Source organism: Bos grunniens, chromosome 7 (assembly GCF_055505025.1).
Source record: "Bos grunniens cultivar Pamir isolate PY7600 chromosome 7, Bosgru_T2T1.0, whole genome shotgun sequence".
NCBI lineage: Eukaryota > Metazoa > Chordata > Mammalia > Artiodactyla > Bovidae > Bos > Bos grunniens.
Genome location: NC_141171.1, coordinates 103,881,876 through 103,905,430, shown reverse-complemented (window position 1 = coordinate 103,905,430; position 23,555 = coordinate 103,881,876). Strand labels below are relative to the sequence as shown.

Below are 23,555 nucleotides of genomic sequence, written 5' to 3'. Positions count from 1 at the left end.
CCACTTTCTAAGGGTCATGGTCCCTTACACCTTCTTATGAATCATAAGATTTCCTCAGCTTCCTCCTGTGTGTCAGACATTTTCAAACCTCTTAACAGGGAGGTTGTTTTGTTTTCCCTAGGATACAGAGAGGGACAGGAGAGCTTCAGGCCTCAGAGATGGTTCAGAGGAGGAGATCCACATGGCGATGTGGATGGAAGAACATCCTTATCTCCTTTCTTGACATCAGATAAAGCAAGGAAATTTATTTAAAAATCTAATATTTTTGCCATTAAGTTAGAAATGTCAGCATTCACAAAATATTTGTGGTCTAGTTTGGTGGAAGAATGTCCTTCCCTTGTCCCTAAATTTCATTTAAAAGTCCTTTTATTTGCCCTTTTCCAGTGCTGGCAAGGGAAGCAGATGAATCTTGAAGACAAGAACTATACACTTTATTTGATAACTATATCTTTATCAGATCCTGTGTCCTACGTAGAATTAATTCTTGATGCTGGTGAAGAAAATAATTGAAAATATAAAATCTATTTCTTAAAAAAAGCTAGTTTTTTTCTTTATTTTGATAGACTTAATACTGTTCCCATTTATAATTCTATTTTTACATTTCCCACTCTCTTTTATTCAAATTTCATAAAATCCATTTAAAGCCTCCCTCCATTTTATTCCCATCTCGGCAGTGAAAAAAAACAGAATTTTTAAACTTTATACTCTAATATACATTTAGCCTTGTTTAATACTATCTTTCAAAAGGCTGGCATTTCTCTTACTTATGACAGCCTTTTCTTGTGTATTCATCTGCTTAATGCGTCACGCTTTCAAAAGCACTTTACACATTATCTCTTATTAGATGCAACACAGCAGCCTTGAGGAGGAAAGAATAGTACCCTTCACCTCATTTTACCTGTGCCAAATAAGAGAAGCTAAAACGCATACCTTTAGTTCACATGGGGGTGGGAGAGAGAAGTGAAGTCTTCTGCCCTACTTTTCAGTGCTATCTCTACTATATCACAAAGCCACTCAGAAACAATACAGATTTTTCTAATATTGCATATGGAGCACTATTGCAAATGAAGGCACTCACTAAAGACTACACACTCTAGGTTTTTTGAAGTTTATATGAAATTCTAGAAAAGGCAAAACTGTAGTTTGCTTCCTGGCAGATCAGTGATTGCTCAGAAGCAAGAGTAGACAGGGGTAGGTGTTGACTGCTAAGGGACACAGGATTTTGTGTGTGTGTGTGTGGTGATGGGAGTGTTCTAAAGCTTAACACTGGGGGCAGTTAAATGACTGTGTCCCCAGTCTATCCAACTACACACTTAAAATGAAGGACCTGTTACTTCTGTATTAATAACATAAATATAGTTCTTATTACCTAGCATGATTAATCAGTTTCTCTTATGCTTTGCCTTTAAGCCTTGGTAACTGGTTAAGGTTGAGGAGGTTTTTGAAAGTGCAAAGCCATGTGTTTTTTTTTCTCATCTGTCCTGATCTACTAATCACCAGGGCACTATTGTGCTATTTAGAACATGGAATGAGGTCAAATTTCTCTCTCCTGAAGAGTAAATAGCAAATGTACTTTAAAAAGTACTTGGTGTTTAATGCCTAATCCTTAAGATACTTTATGTTAAAAAAAAAAAAGTCAAGACATGCTACTTTATTAGGAAAGAATTTGTAACGTTTTTTTCCATATGTCCAACCACATGCATTTTAAAATAAGAAAGCATGAGCCCAGTGGAGAGTGAATTGAAGCAATGTAAGTATGTATAAGCTTGGGTTCTTTCTCATGGTTCCTTCTCATTCATAGTCCTGTCAGCAACTTGAAACAATTTTTCCCTCATCAATATTTTGTCTGTGGTATCAGTGCTTGTACTTCATAAAAATACTATGTAAAAGTATAAATATAAAAAGAAAAAAGTAACATAATGAACCTTAGTCAGTTCAGTTCAGTTGCTCAGTCGTGTCTGACTCTTTGCAACCCCATGGACGCCAGGGCCTCCCTGTCTTATCACCAACTCCCAGAGTTTACCAAACTCATGTCCATTGAGTCCATGATGCCATCCAAGCATCTCATCCTCTGTCATCCCCTTCTCCTCCTACCTTCAATCTTTCCCAGCACCAGGGTCTTTTCCAGTGAGTCAGTTCTTCGCATCAGATAGCCAAAGCACTGGAGTTTCAGCTTCAGCATCAGTCCTTCCAATGAATATTCAGGACTGATTTCCTTTAGGATGGACTGGTTGGATCTCCTTGCTGTCCAAGGGGCTCTCAAGAGTCTTTTCCAACACCACAGTTCAAAAGCATCAATTCTTCAGTGGAGGATATGCCCCATGTCCAGGGGCACATGAGAAGCCCCAGCAAGATGGTAGCAGGGGCAAAATAATGTTTAGAATCAAACCTCATATCCACCAGAGACACTCAGAGGGCTCAAACAAACCTTGGGGCCACCAGGACCCAGAGACCCCACAGATAGTGAACCTACATGGATCTAATATCCAATTTCAATACAATCAGTCAGTTTTTCTCTAAGTCTGTACCTAAACTCCATCCCAAACTTCACCCTAGATATTTTTCAGTCAAATCGTAGATATCAATTATTGCATTCATAGATTCTTCAGTATGTATGTATTTAAGATGCTTTACAACTCATGATTCTAATATTTTTATTATTCTTAAAGTAATTAAGTACAATTCTTTTAATATTATAAAGAACATTATTTATGTTTCCTCCAATACCTTATAGAAATTTTAATTTACAATAAGTTTGTATGAATCAAGAAACAGTGCATACTGTACTTTATTACTGTAGTTCAAATTGCTTTTAATTTGTAGGCTTCCCACCTTTTTTCTTGTAACTTATCCAATACAGAAAACAAGAGCATTGATTATATAATAATTTTGCACCTTCCCGATTTTGATTATTGTATTCTTTTGTGTCACTTAACATGAGCTCCATTCTATTTATTTCCTGTAGGATATACTTATATTTTATTATAGAAAGTAGATCAAATTTGTTCTAACCAGCTGGCTTTTCCTCTTCATTTTTCAGTATCAATATTAATTTAGAATGATAATAACATTTTTACAAAAATTAGGATTACTGATCCCTGTCCTTGTCTTTTTACTTGCCATATTATTTAAATTTTTCATTACATTTTTATGGATATTTATTTTAACTGTGGTAAAATATACATAAGATTAATATCAATCATTTTTAAGTAAACAAAAAATATGGAATACTTATTTTTTCATGTCGTCTTTCCACAGGATCCATGCTGTCTCAGCATTATTACAAGTTTAGTATGTGTGCTGCTAAAGTGATGTTTTCCTTTTCTTATCTTTATAAAAAAGATAGTAAGGATACAGCTGAATATCTGGCTTGGTTTATATCTCAAATATATCTCATCTTAAAATTCTTATTATTGAATAGATCTAACATCATTTAAACTTTTATCATTGAAAATAGATTTTACTGTTTTGTCAGTTTGTTGAGTATAATGTTTGTCATGAATATTTTTTAGGCAAATTACATAAATAGCATTATTAATTTTATGTATTACTGACTCTATTTTGTGAATCACAGTTAGGACTTTGCCCTACTTTCCAGTCTGTATGTGTATTCATACATTTTTTTTTTCCCCTGATATTTGTAGTGTGGAGTTATCTTCTTGTCCTTTCTTCATATAGCTATGATGTTATTCCAACACTACTAATTACAATTAATATTATTTTTTGCTCACAGATATCTGATGCTATGGTTATCATATACTAAGTTTTTCTTTGCAAGTATGTGTATTTTCAGAATTTGTGTTTTGGCCCATGCATATTATGATATCTAACTCTCTTAATTATAGAGGACACAAACCACACTTCATATGGATGGGGGGTTAGAATATACTGTTCATGGTTTATTGGTTTTACTATTCCTTCTTTATGTTTCTCAAAGGAATATTATAATTAACTCTTGTATCTCAAGAAAATTAAAAGATGTTTTTATTGCAATCCTTAAATTTGCAAATTTAAGGCTTTTACTGATAATCACACACATAATTGATTTTGTAGGTTCTTGGAATGCAGTCTTTATCAGATTTTATAACATTACATTCACCTTGTAACAAGAATTTTGAAGTTTTTCCCCTTTAAAATAGTTTAAGTAATACTGGGATTATCTTTAAGTTGTTTAAAGCAATTCACTTCTGAAAGTAGGCTGAGCTTAGGTCAATTTTTAAAATATATCTTGATTTTTGGCTGCTTGTGAAATTTTCTCTGAGATATAATATTGTATAAGTCTTAATTTATTTCAGAAAAGTATTTACAATTTTTAATATTTATTTTTTGCTCCTTCTTTTGTTTTCATATGTATATATGTATATATAGACAGATACACAGGTAGGTAGGTAGATAGATATGCAAGCTCAGTTGCTTCGGTAGTGTCCCACTCTTAGTGACCCCATGAACTGTAGTCCCGCCAGACTCCCCTGTCCATGGGATTTCTCAGGCAAGAATGCTGGAGTGGCTTGCCATACCCTTCTCCAGGGCATCTTCCGGACCGAGAATCAAACACGTCTCCCTGCAGCTCTTTCATTACAGGCAGACTCTTTACCCATTGAGTGACCTGGGAAGATCAGATAGATACAGATACACATATACGCTTCTTTCTCTATTTCTCTATCACTTCCTTCCTCACCCGGAACTTCTGGAGGTGAAAGACCTAAAAACTATAAGACATTGCTGGAAAAAAATTTAAAAGACACAAAGAAATGGAAAGATTGCTCATTTTGCTCAGGCATTAGAGGAATTAACATGGTTAAATGTCCATACTACTTAAAAGCAATCTACAGATTCAGTGCAAAATTCCTAAGATATTTTCACAGAAATAGAGTAATAAATAAATAAATAAATAAAATAAAATCCTAAAATTCGCATGGGACCAAAAAAGACCCTGAATAGTCAAGGCAATTCTGATAAAAAAGAACAAAGCTGGTAGTATCACACTCCCCGATTCAAATTATACTAAGCTATAGTAATCAAAACAGCATAACATTCGCAGAAAAGGACTGACAGATCAATGGAATAGTGTTTAGAGCCCATAAATAAAGCCACTCATGTATACACAACTAATTTAACACAGAGAAGCCAAGAACATACAATGGAGAAAGGAAAGTCTCTTCAATAAAGGGTACTGGGCAAACTAAACAGCTGCAGGGTAAAGAATGAAACTAGATTATATCATACACAACAGTTAACTCAAAATGGATTAAAGACTTGGGTGTAAGACCTGGAAGAAAGGCCTTGAAGAACATAAAATACTTTGAAGAAAGCATATGCAGTCCATTCTTTGCCATCAGTCTTAGCAATGTCTTTTTTGTTCTGGTTCCTTAAGCAAGGGAAATAAAAAGAAAAATTAACAAATGGGACTACATCAAACTAAAAAGTTTCTTCACATGAAAGACAATAATTAATAAATGAAAAGGTAACCTATTGAATTGAAAAAGGCATTTGTAAGTCATATATCTGATAAGGGATTAACAACCAAAATATGTAAAGAACCCATGCAACTCAGTAACAACAAAAGCAAACCTGGTTGAAAAATGGGCAGAGAATCTGAATAGACATTTTTCCAAAGAGATACACGGATGGCCAACAAGCACAAAAAAAAATATGTTCAGTGTCGCTAATTATTCAATTCAGTTCAGTCGCTCAGTCATGTCTGACTCTTTGCAACCCCATGAATCGCAGCACACCAGGCCTCCCTGTCCATCACCAACTCCCGGGGTTCACTCAGACTCACGTCCATCGAGTCAGTGATGCCATCCAGCCATCTCATCCTCTGTCATCCCCTTCTCCTCCTGCCCCCAATCCCTCCCAGCATCAGAGTCTTTTCCAATGAGTCAACTCTTCGCATGAGGTGGCCAAAGTACTGGAGTTTCAGCTTTAGCATCATTCCTTCCAAAGAACACCCAGGGCTGGTCTCCTTTAGAATGGACTGGTTGGATGTCCTTGCAGTCCATGGGACTCTCAAGAGTCTTCTCCAACACCACAGTTCAAAAGCATCAATTCTTCGGCACTCAGCTTTCTTCACAGTCCAACTCTCACATCCATACATGACCACTGGAAAGACCATAGCCTTGACTAGATGGACCTTTGGGAAATGCATATCAAAACCACAGTGAGATATTACCTCATGCCCATTAGAATGGCTATTATGAAAAGACAAGAAATATTAAGTGTTGGAGAGGATGTGGAGAAAAGGGAACTTTCACATACTGTTGATGGGAATGTAAACTGGTGTAGCCACTATGAAAAACTGTATGGCTATTTCTCAAAAAGCTAAGAACAAAACTTTCATATGATTCAGTAATTCTACTACAGGGTATTTATCTGAAGAATACATAAACACTAATTAAAATATATACACACACCACCATCTTCAGGGAAGCATTATTTACAATAGTTAAGATATGGAAGCAACCTAAGTGTCCATCGACAGATGAATAAAGAAGATGTAGTGAAGACATACGAGGAATACTACTCAACCTTATAAAAACTAAATTTTGCCATTTGTGACAACATGGATGGACATAAAAGGTTTTATGCTAAATGAAATAAGTCAGACAGAGAATGACAAATACCATATGGTTTCACTCATGTGTAGAATAAAAATTAATAAAGCAAACCAAACAAAACCAAGACAAATATATACAAAGAATAGATTGATGGTTACCAGAAGGAAACGGCAGTGATAATGGGAGGAATAGGTAAAGGGAATAAATTTTATACTGAGGGACAGAAATTAGACTTTGATGGTGAGTATGCTGTAGAGTGGCGGCTCAGGCGGTAGGAATATGCCTGCCATGCTGGAGACTTGGGTTAGTCTCTGGATTGGGAAGATCCTCTGGGGAAGGAAATGGCTATCCACTCTTGTATTCTTGCCTAGAGAATTCTATGGACAGAGGAGCATGGCAGGCTGTAGTCCATGGACTAGCAAAGAGGTGGACATGACTTAGTGACTAACACTTTCACTTTTTTCATGCTGCATATACAAAAATTTAATTATAATGCTGTATATATGAAACATGTAACTTTATAAACCAGTGTACCACAATACATTAGTCAATTAAAAAAATAAAGAAGCATCAATTGGATATGTGGATATGATTAAAAGCAGACCGAACATATGATAGGCTATATATTGAATTCAGAATACACTATTAGAAAATACATGCAAATCAAAACAGAGAACAAAGAAGACAAACATAAGGAAAAATAATAATAAAGCATAAGGGACACATGGAAATTGGTCAACAAAGAGTCTGCAAAGGAGAAAGAAGACAGAGAATTAGGATAGAAACCAAGCTTGAAAAAATAATTTCCCATATACGTCGAAAGATAATGCCAGTGAATCCCAGTGGAACAAATACAAAGAAAAACATACCTAGGTGTAATCAAATTTTTGAGAATCAAAGACAAAGTGGTAATATTAAAAGCAGCTGCAGGGGTGGGGAAAATCTATCTGACCTTTACTAGGAAATAGATATATATAATTGATAGTTAGGATATTAATAGAAAATGGAAATTAGGCAAAGAAAAAAAGGTACCTAAACTAAATCCAGTTACTGTGGGAGCCTGGCAAATATAATTTGTTGGATAGCTTTCCTCTTGCCCTCTCCCCCATATGTAAGAACACAGGGAAAGTTCAGAAACCACACGGGAGAACAGAAAGATAAACTCTCCATACTGTGGGAAACCAGGTGAAATAGCTACCTTAGGGACATTAAGGTTTTACATTTAAGTGGAGATTTCAAGTAAGAAGTTGAATGTGAGTTTAGACTACAGAGGGAATTCTTAGAATTCACATACCATATGTAATTCTTCTAAGAATAGCATGTAACAAAAGAAGTACCTCAGAGTGCTCAACAAATATAAGATTCAAATTAAGACTAGTTTTAAAGCTCATAAAAATATTTTTGCCTGATGTCACACACTAAATTTGATATTCTAATTTGTCATAGATAGTCCAGAATCCAAGAATATGGATTCCATGATTAAAGTAGAGGTTCAAAAACTGCATACAATGATACTGTGAAATTTCCCAAGATTATTATTCCCATCCTGCTCATGATTAAGTTAACATAACTATATAAATTTGAGGAAGCAAATCTAATTAGATTGCTGCAAAAATCATATATATGTGTATAGTTTTATTGATAATGATATTTTCTAGATCACCAGCTATTCTATTTCATCAGCTCTCTTAGGATAAATTTCCTCTGTGGTCAATGCACAAATATGTGTGCTCTCCTTTTGTAATTTTTGCCTTAAATTTTAAAAACTCTGAATCAAGTGATAAGGTTTTCTCATTGTTTTTAGAGGTAAATATGTTGCCTATCTCTTGCAAACAAGTTAGACTTCTCAACATGTATTCTATGTAGTGATTTTATACTCTGTTTGCATTTCTTGTTTTGCTCCTCTTTTGGGTTGATTTGTGTCCTGCCCAGGAAAGATTTATTAAGTTAGCTTTAAACTTCAGTAGCTGAGAATGTGACTTTCTTTGGAAATAGGGTCATTGAAGATTAATTAGTTAAGGTGTAGTAGGAGGAGAAGGCAATGGCACCCACTCCAGTACTCTTGCCTGGAAAGTCCCATGGATGGAGGAGCCTGGTAGGCTGCCATCCATGGGATCGCAAAGAGTCAGACACGACTGAACGACTTCACTTTCACTTTTCACTTTCATGCGTTGGAGAAGAAAATGGCAACCCACTCCTGTGTTCTTGCCTGGAGAATCCCAGGGATGGGGGAGCCTGGTGGGCTGCCGTCTATGGGGTTGCACAGAGCCGGACCCCACTGAAGCAACTTAGCAGCAGCAGCAGCAGAGTGTGCCCTTAATTCACTATGACTGGTGTCCTTATAAAAAGAGTGAAGAGAATGTGTAGACACAGATACGTAGGAAGTACACCATTGATGGTAGCAACAGAGATTAGAGTGAGGAAGCTCCAAGCCAAGGAATACCAAGAGTTGACAGCCACCACCAGCAACCAGGAAGGGGCAAGGAAGGATTTTACTTCAAAGAAGCATGGACCTGACTTCAGATTTGGTCTCCAGGACGGTGAGATCACAGATTCCTACTGCTTTAAGCCATCCGGTTCGTAGCACTTGGTTACTGTAACCCTAGAAAAATAATGTAGCTGTTGTTTACTCGCTAAGTCATGTCTGACATTTTGAGACCCCGTGGACTCTAGCCCACCATGCTCCTCTGTTCATGGGATTTTCCAGTAAGAATACTGGAATGGGTTACCATTTCCTTCTCCAGGCGATCTTCCCAATCCAGGAACTGAACTTGTCTCCTGCAATGGCAGCTGGATTCTCTACTGCTGAGCAACCAGGGAAGCCCCTAGGAAAATAATACACTGCCTTTATACACAATTCTTTCACTTATTTTTGTCTTCTGTTCACTCATTGTATGATATATATTTTAATTGAATTCTGCTTTCTCATGAAATGAGCCAGAACTCCTTTTCTATCCACTCACCATCTATCCTGTAATATAAAAGCTTATGATGTAATTCATGCTTTGGAGTAGCTTCCTTACTGATGGTTGTTTTAAGACTTAATGCCCATGAATGTTAATGAAAAAAACATAAAACAACAGAAACCTAAATTAAAATGAATCAGAGCAAACAATACCATTATAAGCATTTAGAGCCAGGATTAATTAGTGTAGGCCAAAGTAAACAATAAATAGGAAAAGTATCTATAAGTCAGGGTTTAAGCTGAAGCTTAAAGAGTGAATAGGAAGGATTTTAGCTGGTGGGAAGAGAGGATGCTATTTCAGGAAGGAAGCAGCTTGTTCAATGTTAGGATGATAGGCAAGTGCGTGATGTAAATAAATGATGATACTGATTCCAGAGAAAGCTCCACAGTTGGGAGTATGGAAAACAACCTTGTCCAAGTGGGAGGTAGAAAACTTGCAGAGAATATGAAAAAGATACACAAGAAGAGAAGTTTCAATCTCTTTAGGAATGCTTTTGGGAGCTGTTGTAGATTTCTGAACACTAGTAGAATAAATGGACCTAAGGGAGATTAATCCAGACATAGTGTGCAATGTAAGTCAGAGTCGTGGAAAGAAAAATGAGTCTCAGAAAAGAATCAAGAGAAGAGGGCCTGAGATTACTTTAGAAAACTAGCTAAAGAATCCAGACATCTTATATTCAGTGCCTAAATAAATGCAACTGACCTGAGAAAATAAAACTAAATCCTGAATTCTAATTCTTCTATTACTGCTTAATTTCTCTTTTTCATTGAGATTGGATTTGAGCCATTAACACCTATTTCAGGGATCTTTTCATTGATAATAAAAGATTTCTCTACCTAACCTTGGAAGACCTTGTATAAACTTTAATTTTCAAAAGCACCTAATATCCATGGTAGTGAGCATCCATAATGCTCACTACTAAGGTTCGATTTTGAGAGAATGTCAAGTTTGCAATTTTTAGCTATGTAATCTTAATTTCCAAGTTGTGTTTTTTATGCTGACTGTAGGACCTTCCTTTCCACCTTATTATTGTCTCTTTCCTTGAGACTACTCAAGCTAGCTTGTGTATTTCAGATAGGTGAATTCTACTTTCTTTTTCCTTTAAATTTTATCTTCCTCATCTAATCTCTTTAGAAAATGTAGGCTCTTTATATACAGATTTCAAGGGGACTTCTTATGGCATAATTGATTTTGAGGACTCTTTGGCCTGATACGTCTATTTAGATTGAAATTTATGGAAGTAATTTAAGATATCACTCCAATGGCAATATCATCAGTATTATTATTTTTTTGAGCAGTGACATTGAAAATCCATTATGTTCATTTTAAGAAAAAAATGGGTTTTGTAGACATTTTCATTTTTTTAATATAAAATATTTCTTTTTCATAAAATATGTTTCTAATGAACAGTCTTTGAGCTATTTATGCAAAGTTAGCCCAGGGAAAAGAAGCAGGCAGAGTGGAAATTGAAAGACACTGAATATTCTAAGTATGTTCATTTAAGACTCACTCAAATTTATAGAATAAAAAAGTATAACCACAATTCAGAAAAATGGGATGATTGAAGATTAGAAGAAAAAAAAAACATGTTCTATAACTAAAAACATTTTGGAGATGATTTGTTTTAAGTTATAAAGTTCTGATAGTTCTTTGACTCACAGGCAACTGGGCATTCATTCCCTTTAAAAATCTCCATTTACTGCTGGAAAATCAGCCTAAGGGTTATAGGACAACATGTACTGCATTTTGAAACTTAAATTCTCAAGCTAGTAATTTTTTCCTAGGCATGTATTATCCTTGATAGATATAGTATAAATACTTTTATGGTACCATTTTTTTTTTCAAAATTCATCTTGCAACTTTTATCTGTATCAGTTGTATAAACTGTAGTTAATATAACAATATGAAATAGTATAAATTGTGTGTTTTTAAAATTATATATTTTTACTAACTGCTTCTGTAATAAGAAATAAACTTTATTTCATTCTCTAGTGGGAGTCTTGCTTTACTATTTTGTCATGAAAAGTGTATGTAAAAAACCAATTCCTATAATATATATCTATTGTTTTTATACTTGATGTCATTATTTTATATTATCAACTGTATGATGCTATACTGTGAAAATATAACTGCTTTTCTAGAATATAAGCTCTTGAAAGCAGAAGCTATAAACCTTTAATAGGTAGTAGTATCTAACACAATTTTACTTAGTGATCTGTATATGCTAAGTGCTTAAAAAATTTATTGATAAATGAGTCAATGAATTATTTATGCTGCTTACCAATCTTATTTTATTCTTGTGTTTGTTTCAACAGATGGACATTCATCTCTAGGCATTTAATTTAAATGAGTATAGTTATCCTTGGGCTTGGGGGGGGGGGGGAAACTTAATTTAAAATTCTTTTAGACAAGAAAAAATGGACTATTTCATATAAACATTCATAAATGTTTTCCTAGGTTTTCCATTTCAGAGTGCTATCCAAAATTTTTGTGAAGAACTGTTATTGATTTATAATCTCTTTACTCATTCAATTTTTAATCAGTAATTTTTGCATTTTTCTTTTAAATAAAATACAGCAATTTCAATAGGCTTGTGATTCCAAATCACTGTAGGAGAGATACTTTTGAGGTCTAATATGTTCTTATGATAACCTGATTTTTTGTTTTTGGAGGGGGTGTGGTGTGGGAGATCCTTGTGTGTAGCTTATGGGGCCTTATTATAATTCTCCAATCAAGGATTGAACTGGGCCCTTGACAGTGGAATCATAGCGTCCTAACCCTGGAGATCCAGGGAATTCCCTCCTGATGGTATTTTGAATAACTGTATCCTGATTCACAATATATGAACATTAAAGGAATGTATAGGAAGCAAAGGACTTTCACTTGATTTCTTCTCACAGTGATTACTGACTACTATTTAGCAAATTCACACATCAGTATTTATGCAAAATACCGATTTAAAATAGTATTGCAATTCCTAACCAAGGGGCATACATTATCATAGTCCAAAGGACTTTTTGAAAACACAATGAACTCCACTAAAAATCATTCTTATGAAGACCAGGAACGGCAGTCAGCTGTATGTAACTGGGGATTTTACTCAGGTGATGACTATGAAAAATCTAATTATAACTACTGGATTGTAGGCATACAATGTTCATACTAGGAATACAAATTTTTATTCTAGCTAAACCGGGTACATATAAGTTCATATAATATGATTTCCTTGTCTATGGCTTGTCTAGAAGTTAGGCCAATAAACTAGACAATTGATGTATCCTGGTGATGTTGATAGTATTATTTTTCCAGGCTGGGTATGGTTTTATTAATGACAAGCAAGAAAAAGTAACAATTCATGAATATTAGGAAGGTTACGTGCAGGTATACATTATCTTTACAATGAATTTTAGACAACTAACTAATACTCTAAAAGACCGCTAAAGCCCTAATCTCTTCCAAGTAGGTAATTCCTTATAAAAACAACAATCTTTCTTAGTGAAGACTGTACTAGGCTTTGCAAAGGAAATTGCAAGTAGCTTTGCTCAGCATTAGGCTTTTAGAGGGGCTTTTGGCTTAGTGGTAAAGAATCCATCTGCCAACGCAGGACATGCAGGTTCAATCCCTGGGTCAGGAAGATCCCCTTGAGAAGGACATGGCAACCATTCTTGCCTAAGAAATCCCATGGACAGAGGAGCCTGGCAAGCTACAGCCCGTGGGGTCACAAAGAATCAGACCTGGCTTAGCAACTAAATAACAACAACAAGGTTTTTCCTCTTGGTCCCAACTCTGCCATCTTTAGAAACACAAAACTCAGCATCCCACACAGGGGTTAATGTAAAGTCTGTACTCAACGGTAACACATGCCACTAGCCAGTGAGTAGCCACTGTAATCACATCTCCTGCATTGTCACTCAAACCTGAGACACACAGGACAGACAAAGAGGCAGGAGAGTGGCACCAACACTTCAGTTCCTTTAGAAAGGAACTAAAAAGAAAGAAGGGGCCGATTCCTGTATTTCCGCTTCCTGTGTGCAAAATGCATGAGTCTCTTCTACATTGCTTTATACTTTCTCCTAATTTAGAACCTCTTCACCTTTCTCACCATGAGATTCCATGCATATACTGCTATCACAGAGAAAAAGAAATATAATTATTTGACGTGTGCTAGATTATAAAATATACTACATATGTTTTTTGATTCCAGATAGGAAAATGATGTGATATATTTTTTGCCCTGAACCAATGTAAAAATAAATCATCAAAAAATGAACCTATGTAGATAAATACCCCTGAGAGATTATGCCTCCTGGCAGATAGGACCATAATGTTCCCCTCCAGCTTCACTAAATTTTATACAGGTTTTTTCATGACTTTAGGTTTCCGACCTCTCTTTTCCTCCTCTACTTTAGACAAAATCCTGTAATTGTAAATTTTTTAATTCTTTGAGACATAAATAAATCTTTTGAAAGCTTCTATCCAGGTCTACAATCCAGGAATATCTTTCTGGAGAACCAAGACACCATCCTTTTCAAATGTAATCATCAAAGAAGACAGGGTTCCTCTTTCCAAGTTTCTGTGGCAGCATAAAAGCCTAACTCGAACTTGAACTTAACTGCAAGTGCTAAAGCAGCCTCCTGTCAAGAGACAGGAAAACATTTACTTTTCCTCTGAGTAAGGTCAGTTAGCAGACACAGGTAACGTATGATTGATCCCATCCAGATTCTTAAAAATTCAACCGTTCTCTTGTTTTTTGTTTCACTAAAGTTGAGTTCAGATTATGTTCTAGACGCTTTCCCTTATTGCAATATTCTTGAATAAAGTGTCCATTGCCTGTTTAACTCTATCTGGTACAATTTTTTCTTTTTCATTATGTCATTTAACTAGTGTTCAGTCAGTTCAGTCGCTCAGTCTTGTCTGACTCTTTGCAACCCCATGAATCGCAGCACACCAGGCCTCCCTGTCCATCACCAACTCCCGGAGTTCAATCAGACTCACGTCCATTGAGTCATTGATGCCATCCAGCCATATCAACCTCTGTTCTCCCCTTCTCCTGCAGCCGCCAATCCCTTCCAGCATCAGAGTCCTTTCCAATGAATCAACGCTTCGCATGAGGTGGCCAAAGTACTGGAGTTTCAGCTTTAGCATCATTCCCTCCAAAGAAATCCCAGGGCTGATCTCCTTCAGAATGGACCAGTTGGATCTCCTTGCAGTCCAAGGGACTCTCAAGAGTCTTCTCCAACACCACAGTTCAAAAGCATCAATTCTTCGGTGCTCAGCTTTCTTCACAGTCCAACTCTCACATCCATACATGACCACTGGAAAAACCAGAGCCTTGACTAGACAGACCTTTGCTGGCAAAGTAATGTCTCTGCTTTTTAATATGCTATCTAGGTTGGTCATAACTTTCCTTCCAAGGAGTAAGCATTTTTTATTTCATGGCTGCAGTCACCATCTGCAGTGATTTTGGAGCCCAAAAAAATAAAGTCTGACACTGTTTTCACTGTTTCCCCATCTATTTCCCATGAAGTGATGGGACTGGATGCCATGATCTTTGTTTTCTGAATGTTGAGCTTTAAGCCAACTTTTTCACTCTCCTCTTTCACTTTCATCAAGAGGCTCTTTAATTCCTCTTCACTTTCTGCCATAAGGGTGGTGTCATCTGCATATCTGAGGTTATGGATATTTCTCCATGCAATCTTGATTCCAGCTTGTGCTTCTTCCAGCCCAGCGTTTCTCATGATGTACTCTGCATATAAGTTAAATAAGCAGGGTGACAATATACAGCCTTGACGTACTCTTTTCCTATTTGGAACCAGTCTGTTGTTCCATGTCCAGTTCTAACTGTTGCTTCCTGACCTGCATACAGATTTCTCAAGAGGCAGATCAAGTGGTCTGGTATTCCCATCTCTTTCAGAATTTCCCACAGTTTATTGTGATCCACACAGTCAAAGGCTTTGGCATAGTCAATAAAGCACAAATAGATGTTTTTCTGGAGCTCTCTTGCTTTTTCCATGATCCAGCGGATGTTGGGAATTTGATCTCTAGTTCCTCTGCCTTTTCTAAAACCAGCTTGAACATCAGGAAGATCACGGTTCACGTATTGTTGAAGCCTGGCTTGGAGAATTTTGAGCATTCCTTTACTAGCATGTGAGATGAGTGCAATTGTGCGGTAGTTTGAGCATTCTTTGGCATTGCCTTTCTTTGGGATTGGAATGAAAACTGACCTTTTCCAGTCCTGTGGCCACTGCTGAATTTTCCAAATGTGCTGGCATATGGAGTGCAGCACTTTCACAGCATCATCTTTCAGGTTAATGTTAGGTTGTTATAATAGAAAAAAGGAGTCCAAAATAGCAGAGGCTAAAAGACAAATAAAGAGAAAAGCTCATGAAAATGGAAGAAAAGAAAATCCAGGGGTGGGGCCAGAGTGAGAGCTTCAGGTGAAGCAAACATACCCCCTTCTTTGCTAGCCCAGTTTGCATAGGGCAGGCTCAAGGGAGGGTCTGAGGGGGGTGGCGGGGGAGGAGACAAACGTATAAAAAGAGAAACCCAAGAGGGATTGAGGCCTCTCCTTTGAGGTGGGCCTGCCCTCATGCTTCAAGGGTGTACTATCCTTTATTTGCCAAATAAAACTCTGAGCTGTAACAGAACTGCAACACTGTTCCATTATTTCAAATCTTTGCTGCAGCGAGACAGAACTGAGGACATTACACACTCCCCTGACACTAGAAACCATAAAATGAAAGTGGTCAAAATTATACTAAATTAGTATTATCATTAGCAGAAAATAGGGAGAAATAAGATACAACCAGGAAAGTTCAAATCAAAAGGAAAAGTTGGTTGGGAAGGGAGGAAGTGGTCTCTGCTTCTAAGGTGGCAAGTTATCATTTTTCTAGAGCTGCACTAAATAACCATCAAGTTATTCCTGAACTAACTAAGGCAATTTTCTGTGATTTGTTGTGCTAGATTTCAAAAATGATTTAACTCTACTTTCTTTATTCCTTCCTGAAAAGGAAGGAATAAAGCCCCAGAATCCTCCCTCCGCAATATGAATGAAAGGCCTCAAGTGTGGGTAAAATGTTCAGCATTTTCAAGGGATGAAGAATATTTCAAGAAACAATAATTACAAGACACATAGACACTGTAATTTAATTTAGAAGCTACAGCCACAGTAGTTTCCTTTCCCTCTGTCTCTCTCTCCCAATTTCTATTACTGGGCAGACACACATTCTCAGACTTCCTGTTTATCTTATTCTGTTTCCTCTGCAATGGGGAAATCTTTTGTTCTTGCAACTTTTGAGCTAGAATGAAAAGAAACTCCTTAGACTCCCTAGATTAGAAATAAAAAGCAGATTTTCATATTTCTTGAACAAAGAGGACAAATGAAGTTTGGGGACATATTCCCATAATATAATAATGAATCTTTGAATCATTTTGACTTTCTGAATCTTTCATTTCCTCACCAATAATGGTTTTTCATATATTTTTACCAATAAGCAAGTATCTCCAAAAACAAAATAAAACACACAAACACCATAATGATTAGCACATAAACTAAAAATTCTTTTGAGGCACAGATGCTGAAATAGTTAATACTGAATATGGTTACATTGAACCAGGAATCGAAAGAACTAGATGACTATCTTTAGTGTTATGTTTAGATTCTTTACAGGTCAATAGGATACAGATGCATAAATCCTCAAAAAGAAGTCAGCAAATCAAATTTAACAACAAATTAAAAGGATTATGTACCATGATCAAGTGGGATTTACACCAGAGACACAGAGATAGCTCAGTATTCATCAATCAATGTGATGCACATAAATTAAAGAATAAAAATGATGCAATCATCTCAATAGATGCAGAACAAGCTTTTGACAAAATTCAACATCCATTTATAACAAAACTCCAACAAAGTATATAGAGGGAACATACTTCAACATAATAAAGGCCATGTATGATAAGTCTGCAACTAATACCATACTTGATGGTGAAAAGCTAAAATCATTTCCTTCAAGATCAGGAACAAGATGAAAACGCCCACTCACAATTTTTATTCAACATAGTATTAGAAGTCTTAGTCACAGCAATAAGAAATAAAAATAATTCCAATTGGAAAGAAAGACATAAGACTGTCACTATTTGCAGATGAAATGATATTATATGTAGAAAATCCTAAAGATGTTACTAATAAACTAAAAGGACTCATCAATGAATTCAGTAACGTTTCAGGATACAAAATCAATATATGGAAAATGAACTACAGATATAAAACAGGTAGTGTAGGGAATATAGACAACAATTATGTAATATCTTTGGTGTCATACAATAATGACTTATTGGGATGACTATCATGAACTGTAAGAAATACTTAATCACTCTGTTGTGTCACAGGGACAAACATAACATTATAGGTCAATTGCACTTCAAAGACAAATGAGCTAAGCTCGTAAAACAGAAGAGAAAAGATTTGTGCTTAACAAAAGAGGTTAACCTCCTGCCAAGTAGGAAACAGGACGTAGGAGGGGAAAATTGAAGGAAAGTAGTCAAAAGTACAAATTACCCGTTAAAATATAATGTATAACTTGATAAATACAAATAACACTGCTATGTGTTATATATGAAAGTTGTTTAACAGAGTATAGTAAAGTAATGCTTAAATGCTAGTAAAGTAATGCTTAAAATTCTCCAAGCCAGGCTTCAGCAATATGTGAACCCTGAATTTCCGGATGATCAAGCTTGTTTTACAAAAGGCAGAGGAACAAGAGATCAAATTGCCAACATCTGCTGGATCATCGAAAAAGCAAGAGAGTTCCAGAAAAACATCTATTTCTGCTTTATTGACTATGCCAAAGCCTTTGACTGTGGATTACAATAAACTGTGGAAAATTCTGAAAGAGATGGGAATACCAGACCCCCTGACCTGCCTCTTGAGAAATGCATATGCAGATCAGGAAGCAACAGTTAGAACTGGACATGGAATAGCAGACTGGTTCCAAATAGGGAAAGGAGTACGTCAAGGCTATATATTGTCACCCTACTTATTTGACTTATATGCAGAGCACATCATGCGAAACGCTGGGCTGGAGGAAGCACAAGCTGGAATCAAGATTGCCAGGAGAGATATCGATAACCTCAGATATGCAGATGACACCACCCTTATGGCAGAAAGTGAAGAGGAATTAAAGAGCCTCTTGATGAAAGTGAAAGAGGAGAGTGAAAAAGTTGGCTTAAAGCTCAACATTCAGAAAATAAGATCATGGCATCTGGTCTCATCACTTCATAGCAAATAGATGGGGAAACAGTGGAAACAGTGGTAGACTTTATTTTTCTAGGCTCCAAAATCACTGCAGATGTTGATTGCAGCCATGAAATTAAAAGACGCTTACTCCTTGGAAGGAAAGTTATGACCAACCTAGAGAGTATATTAAAAAGCAGAGACATTACTTTGCCAACAAAGGTCCGTCTACTTTAGGCTATGGTTTTTCCAGTAGTCATGTATGGATGTGAGAGTTGGACTGTGAAGAAAGCTGAGCACCAAAGAATTGATGTTTTTGAACTGTGGTGTTGGAGAAGACTCTTGAGAGTCCCATGGACTGCGAGGAGATCCAACCAGTCCATCCTAAAGGAGATCAGTCCTGGGTGTTCACTGGAAGGACTGATGTTGAAGCTGAAACTCCAGTACTTTGGCCACCTGATGCAAAGAACTGACTCTTTGGAAAAGACCCTGATGCTGGGAAAGATTAAGGGCAGGAGGAGAGGGGACGGCAGAGGATGAGATGTTTGGATGGCATCACCGACTCAATGGAGATGGGTTTGGGTGGACTCCAGGAGTTGGTGATGGACAGGGAGGCCCTGGTGTGCTGCAGTTCATGGGGTTGCAAACAGCTGGACATGACGGAGTGACTGCACTGAACTGAACAGGGTATACAGTAAGAGTCTCCCATCACAAAGGAAAATACTTTTTCTATTTCCTTAATTTCATATCTAAATGATATAATGTATGTTCACTAAACTTATTCTCAGAATCTCTTCATGATATACATAAGTGAAGATGGCTCAGATGGTAAAGAATCTCCCTGCAATGCAGGAAACCTGGGTTAGATCCCTGAGTCTGGATCATCCCCTGGAGAAGGAAATGACAGCCCACTCCAGTATTCCTGCCTAGAGAATTACATGGACAGAGGAGCCTGGTGGGCTACAGTCCATGGGGTTGCAAACAGTTGGACACAACTGAGTGACTGATGCACACACCTACAGTACATCTTAAATTTATAGAATGCTGTATGTCAGTTACATCTTAATAAAATTGGAAGAAAATAAAAAGACAAAATAGAAAATAATAAAGAGTATATAAAAATAAACATCCAAAAATGATCTAAAAACACCTGTATGTAAGAATACTTAATACGGCCTTGCATTTCCATAAGTCAAATTTGCAGTTAAATCTTAAATCATTTCTGATCACCTTTGTGATTTTACAGCAAGATCAATGAAATAGAATGCAGAGACATGAGATAAGTGACATTCCTATATGGATGCACTAGTTGAATATCAGATTACTTCAAATTGGAGGGAACCCATTTCAAGTGGGTTGTTTTAATACATGAGGTTCAGCCTTATGGATCATGATAGATGAAGAAACAAAAAATATAAATAAAAGCTGTCTCATTTCTTTTTTTTTTTTTTGCATTCTGGAACAGTATTGGTGCTGGAATATAATGTCAAAATATGTGTTTGATTTTTAAATCACATTGAAATGGAAACATGAAACATGTAAATATCATGTAGGAAACGAGTTGCCAGTCCAGGTTCGATGCACGATGCTGGATGCTTGGGGCTGGTGCACTGGGACGGCCCAGAGGGATGGTATGGGGAGGGAGGAGGGAGGAGGGTTCGGGATGGGGAACACATGTATACCTGTGGCGGATTCATTTTGATATTTGGCAAAACTAATACAATTATGTAAAGTTTAAAAATAAAATAAAATTAGAAAAAAAAAAGAAAAAATATATATATAAATAAACGCCTACTGCACTTCTTATACAATATGAAATGCTAGGTGGGTAATAATCCAAAAGTTAAAAATGAAGCAATGAAAGTGCTAGAACAAAATATTGGAGTATCTAGTTTTACATATATTAGGAATAGGGAAACACTCTTTAAACAAACCCAAACCTTGAAATGATAAAAGATAAAAAAGCAATTAAAATATAATAAATGGGAATTTTCTAGATAGAAACAAATCTCATAAAAATATGCAAGAAAGTGACAAATGGGAAAATATATCAATCATCTATTTCAAGTAAAGACATACTTTCTCAGGAATCAGCAAACAAAATACCACAAAAAGACAAATATCATATGATAATGCTTATCTACGGAATCTAAAAGTAAGGCGACAAATGAATTTATTTATGAAACAGAAGTAGAGTCATGTATGTACAAAACAAGTTTGTAGATGCCAGGGGATGGGGGAGGAGGGATAAACTGGGAGATTGGGATTAATATATACACACTACTGTATATAAAATAGGGACTCCCCAGGGCGGTAGAGTGGTAAAGAACCTGCCTGCCAAGTAGGAGACACAGGTTTGATCCTTGCGTCATGAAGATCCCTAGAAGAAGGGGATGGCTACCCACTTCTGTGTTTACCTGGAGAATTCCATGAAGAGAGGAGCCTGGCAGGCTACAGTCCATGGGGTTGCAGAGTTGAACACGACTGAGTGATGAACATTTCACTATTTAAGCAATCCATGATACCCTAACAGAAGCAGGCAAAGCACTGCAAAGACAGACATTTTGGCTACCTTAGAAGAGTAAGGAGGAATAACACTAAAGATATCAGTCTGTAAGACATGAATATTCAAAAAGAGGTACTGGAAGAGAATATCTTTTACTTCTACATACCCTCTTTGTGTAAAAAATATCTAAATAAATGTGTGTTAGACTTGATTTATGAAGAATATTTATGAAAAATAGTTATGGAAGTATATTTTAACTATTATCAACATTTGTTTTGGGAAAAATGATATTAAGAGCATAATGCTTGGCACTAGAATCACTAAAAACCTTGATTTTAATAACCATTTAACCTCTGTTCTAGATCCAATTTTAACATTTTTTTCTAATGAATTTTTGTAATTTCTCTAGGAAACAGGACTATGTTTTTTATACTGGAGTTAGTGTATTATTATAATATAGTTCAAAATCTTATTTTACACAAGTATTTTAAAGTAACTGAGTTTCTTGCAGTGTTCATCTTTTAATGATATTTTTCAGTAGATGATAGTATATAGTAAAATTTATCACAGTGACTTTCTACATGACTGGAAATATAAAGCTAATACAATCAAAATGTGTTGAGGAAATATTAATTACTGGGCAAGAGGCGGAATCAGAGGGTGAGAAGGCCCAGTTATGAAGCCTCACCTGTGTAAGGACTGGCTGTGACACTGGGTAAGCAGTAACACACAAATGGCTAAAGCCTTGGCCTTTGCTCTCAAGTTTAGAATGAGACCATAAAAGATAAAAGCATGCAAATAAATCACATAATATAATTTCCTATTTTATAACACTGCTTAGAAATAAGCAGAAGAGCTTGCAGAAGAGCTGTTTCAGAGAGGCTACAAAGAAAATCATTCTTGAGACATTTCCACAAAAACTTTAATAAAGTATTAATGGGCTAAACAAATTATAAGTAAATATATTCCAGATGGAATTTGAATGGCATATTTAAGATGCAGTCGGAAAACCAGCGTGCCTATTGGGGAGTGAGCTAAGATAAGAGTTTAAAAAAAAAAAAAGGTTAAGTCAGAAAACCAAGCAGAGAGCAGATCATGCAAAGCCATGCCAATCACTGGATGGTACTGAGAACTGGAGGGACAAAATATGGCTTATGTTTTACAAAGGTTACTTTATCTGGTCTACGTGTATGGGATTGCAGGGTGTTGGTTAGAGCTTGGGAGCATGGGAACCAGGCTATTTCTGCAGTTTCAGCTAAAGATGGTAGCTAGCTTGGGCTAAGGAAGGAGTTGTGGATTTTTTGATCAATTATTAGGTTCGGAATTTGGAATTTGGGACAAAAGGGCTTGAGGGTGACTTTGATATGAAGTGTAGACAGAGAGAGGGATCCACCATGACACCTAGATTTTACAGCTGAAAACGGTGTAAACTGTGGTATCCCTTATCGAGATGGAGGACTCTTTGTGAGAAATAGGTTTTCCAAGAGTGTTCACACAGTAAGACTGTGTTTTCAAACAAGAAATGAGATACCTGCTAGTCAAGGTGTTTAAGAGTCACTTCAATATGAATCTGGAGCTCATAGGAAGCACAAAACTAGAGATATAAATTTTGGAGTAATATATAGTATTAAAGGTCAGAGGATGAGTTCACCTGTAGAGTGACCATAAGAAAGAAGAGGAAAAGAATGTCAATATTTGGTCCTGCATCTTACATTTGATATAAAAGATTGCTATTCAATTTCTTGCTGGGTAGTCCAATGAAGAATGTTGACAATGCATGGCATAGCCAAAGAGGGCAGAAATGTTGAGTCCAGTGGTTGTCTCTGCCATAACCTGAGATGAGTATTGGCTCAAAAGCACCTAGGCAATAGAAAGGAATGAGTTTATTCATTTTTGGTTATGAGAAGCTATATGCAGTTGAAATTCTAGAAATAAAAATAAAATATATTATTTTCCTCCATAATTTGAAGTGTACTTGGGGACAAAAACACCGTAGGAGGATAGGCAGGACCCTCTAATTTATTGAGAATAATGTGACTTCCCTAAGTTGACTCCTGAGCTAAAACTTAAAACATGAGAAGCAGTCCTGTTGGTGAAAAGGTCCCAACTGAGGAAGAAATTCTAGGCCCAAGAAACTATATGGGCAAAGACTCAGTTAAAGGCATCATAGAAAATGCAGGTACTTCAAGTATTTTTTTTTTTTTTTTTAACAGAAATGGGAGAATTGGCCCAGTGTGAATGATGGCTGAAGTGTATGTCACTAGAAGAGGTAGGAATATAAACATGTTGTA

General features: G+C 36.3%; 1 protein-coding gene across 9 annotated transcripts in view; it reads right to left on the bottom strand.

Annotated features, from left to right (window-relative positions):
- Positions 1–3,032: 3,032 nt before the first annotated feature.
- Positions 3,033–23,555, bottom strand: part of LOC147370072 (uncharacterized) — a 204,243-nt gene continuing 183,720 nt past the window's right edge. For 6 of the 9 annotated variants that reach the window (XR_015168641.1, XR_015168642.1, XR_015168643.1 and 3 more), the window contains one exon: positions 21,912–23,124. The gene's annotated coding sequence lies outside the window, so the exon portion shown is untranslated. Of the gene's footprint in view, positions 6,134–21,911; positions 23,125–23,555 lie in introns of those variants that run through there. The other 3 variants (XR_015168640.1, XM_086413796.1, XM_086413798.1) reach the window with 1 other exon arrangement.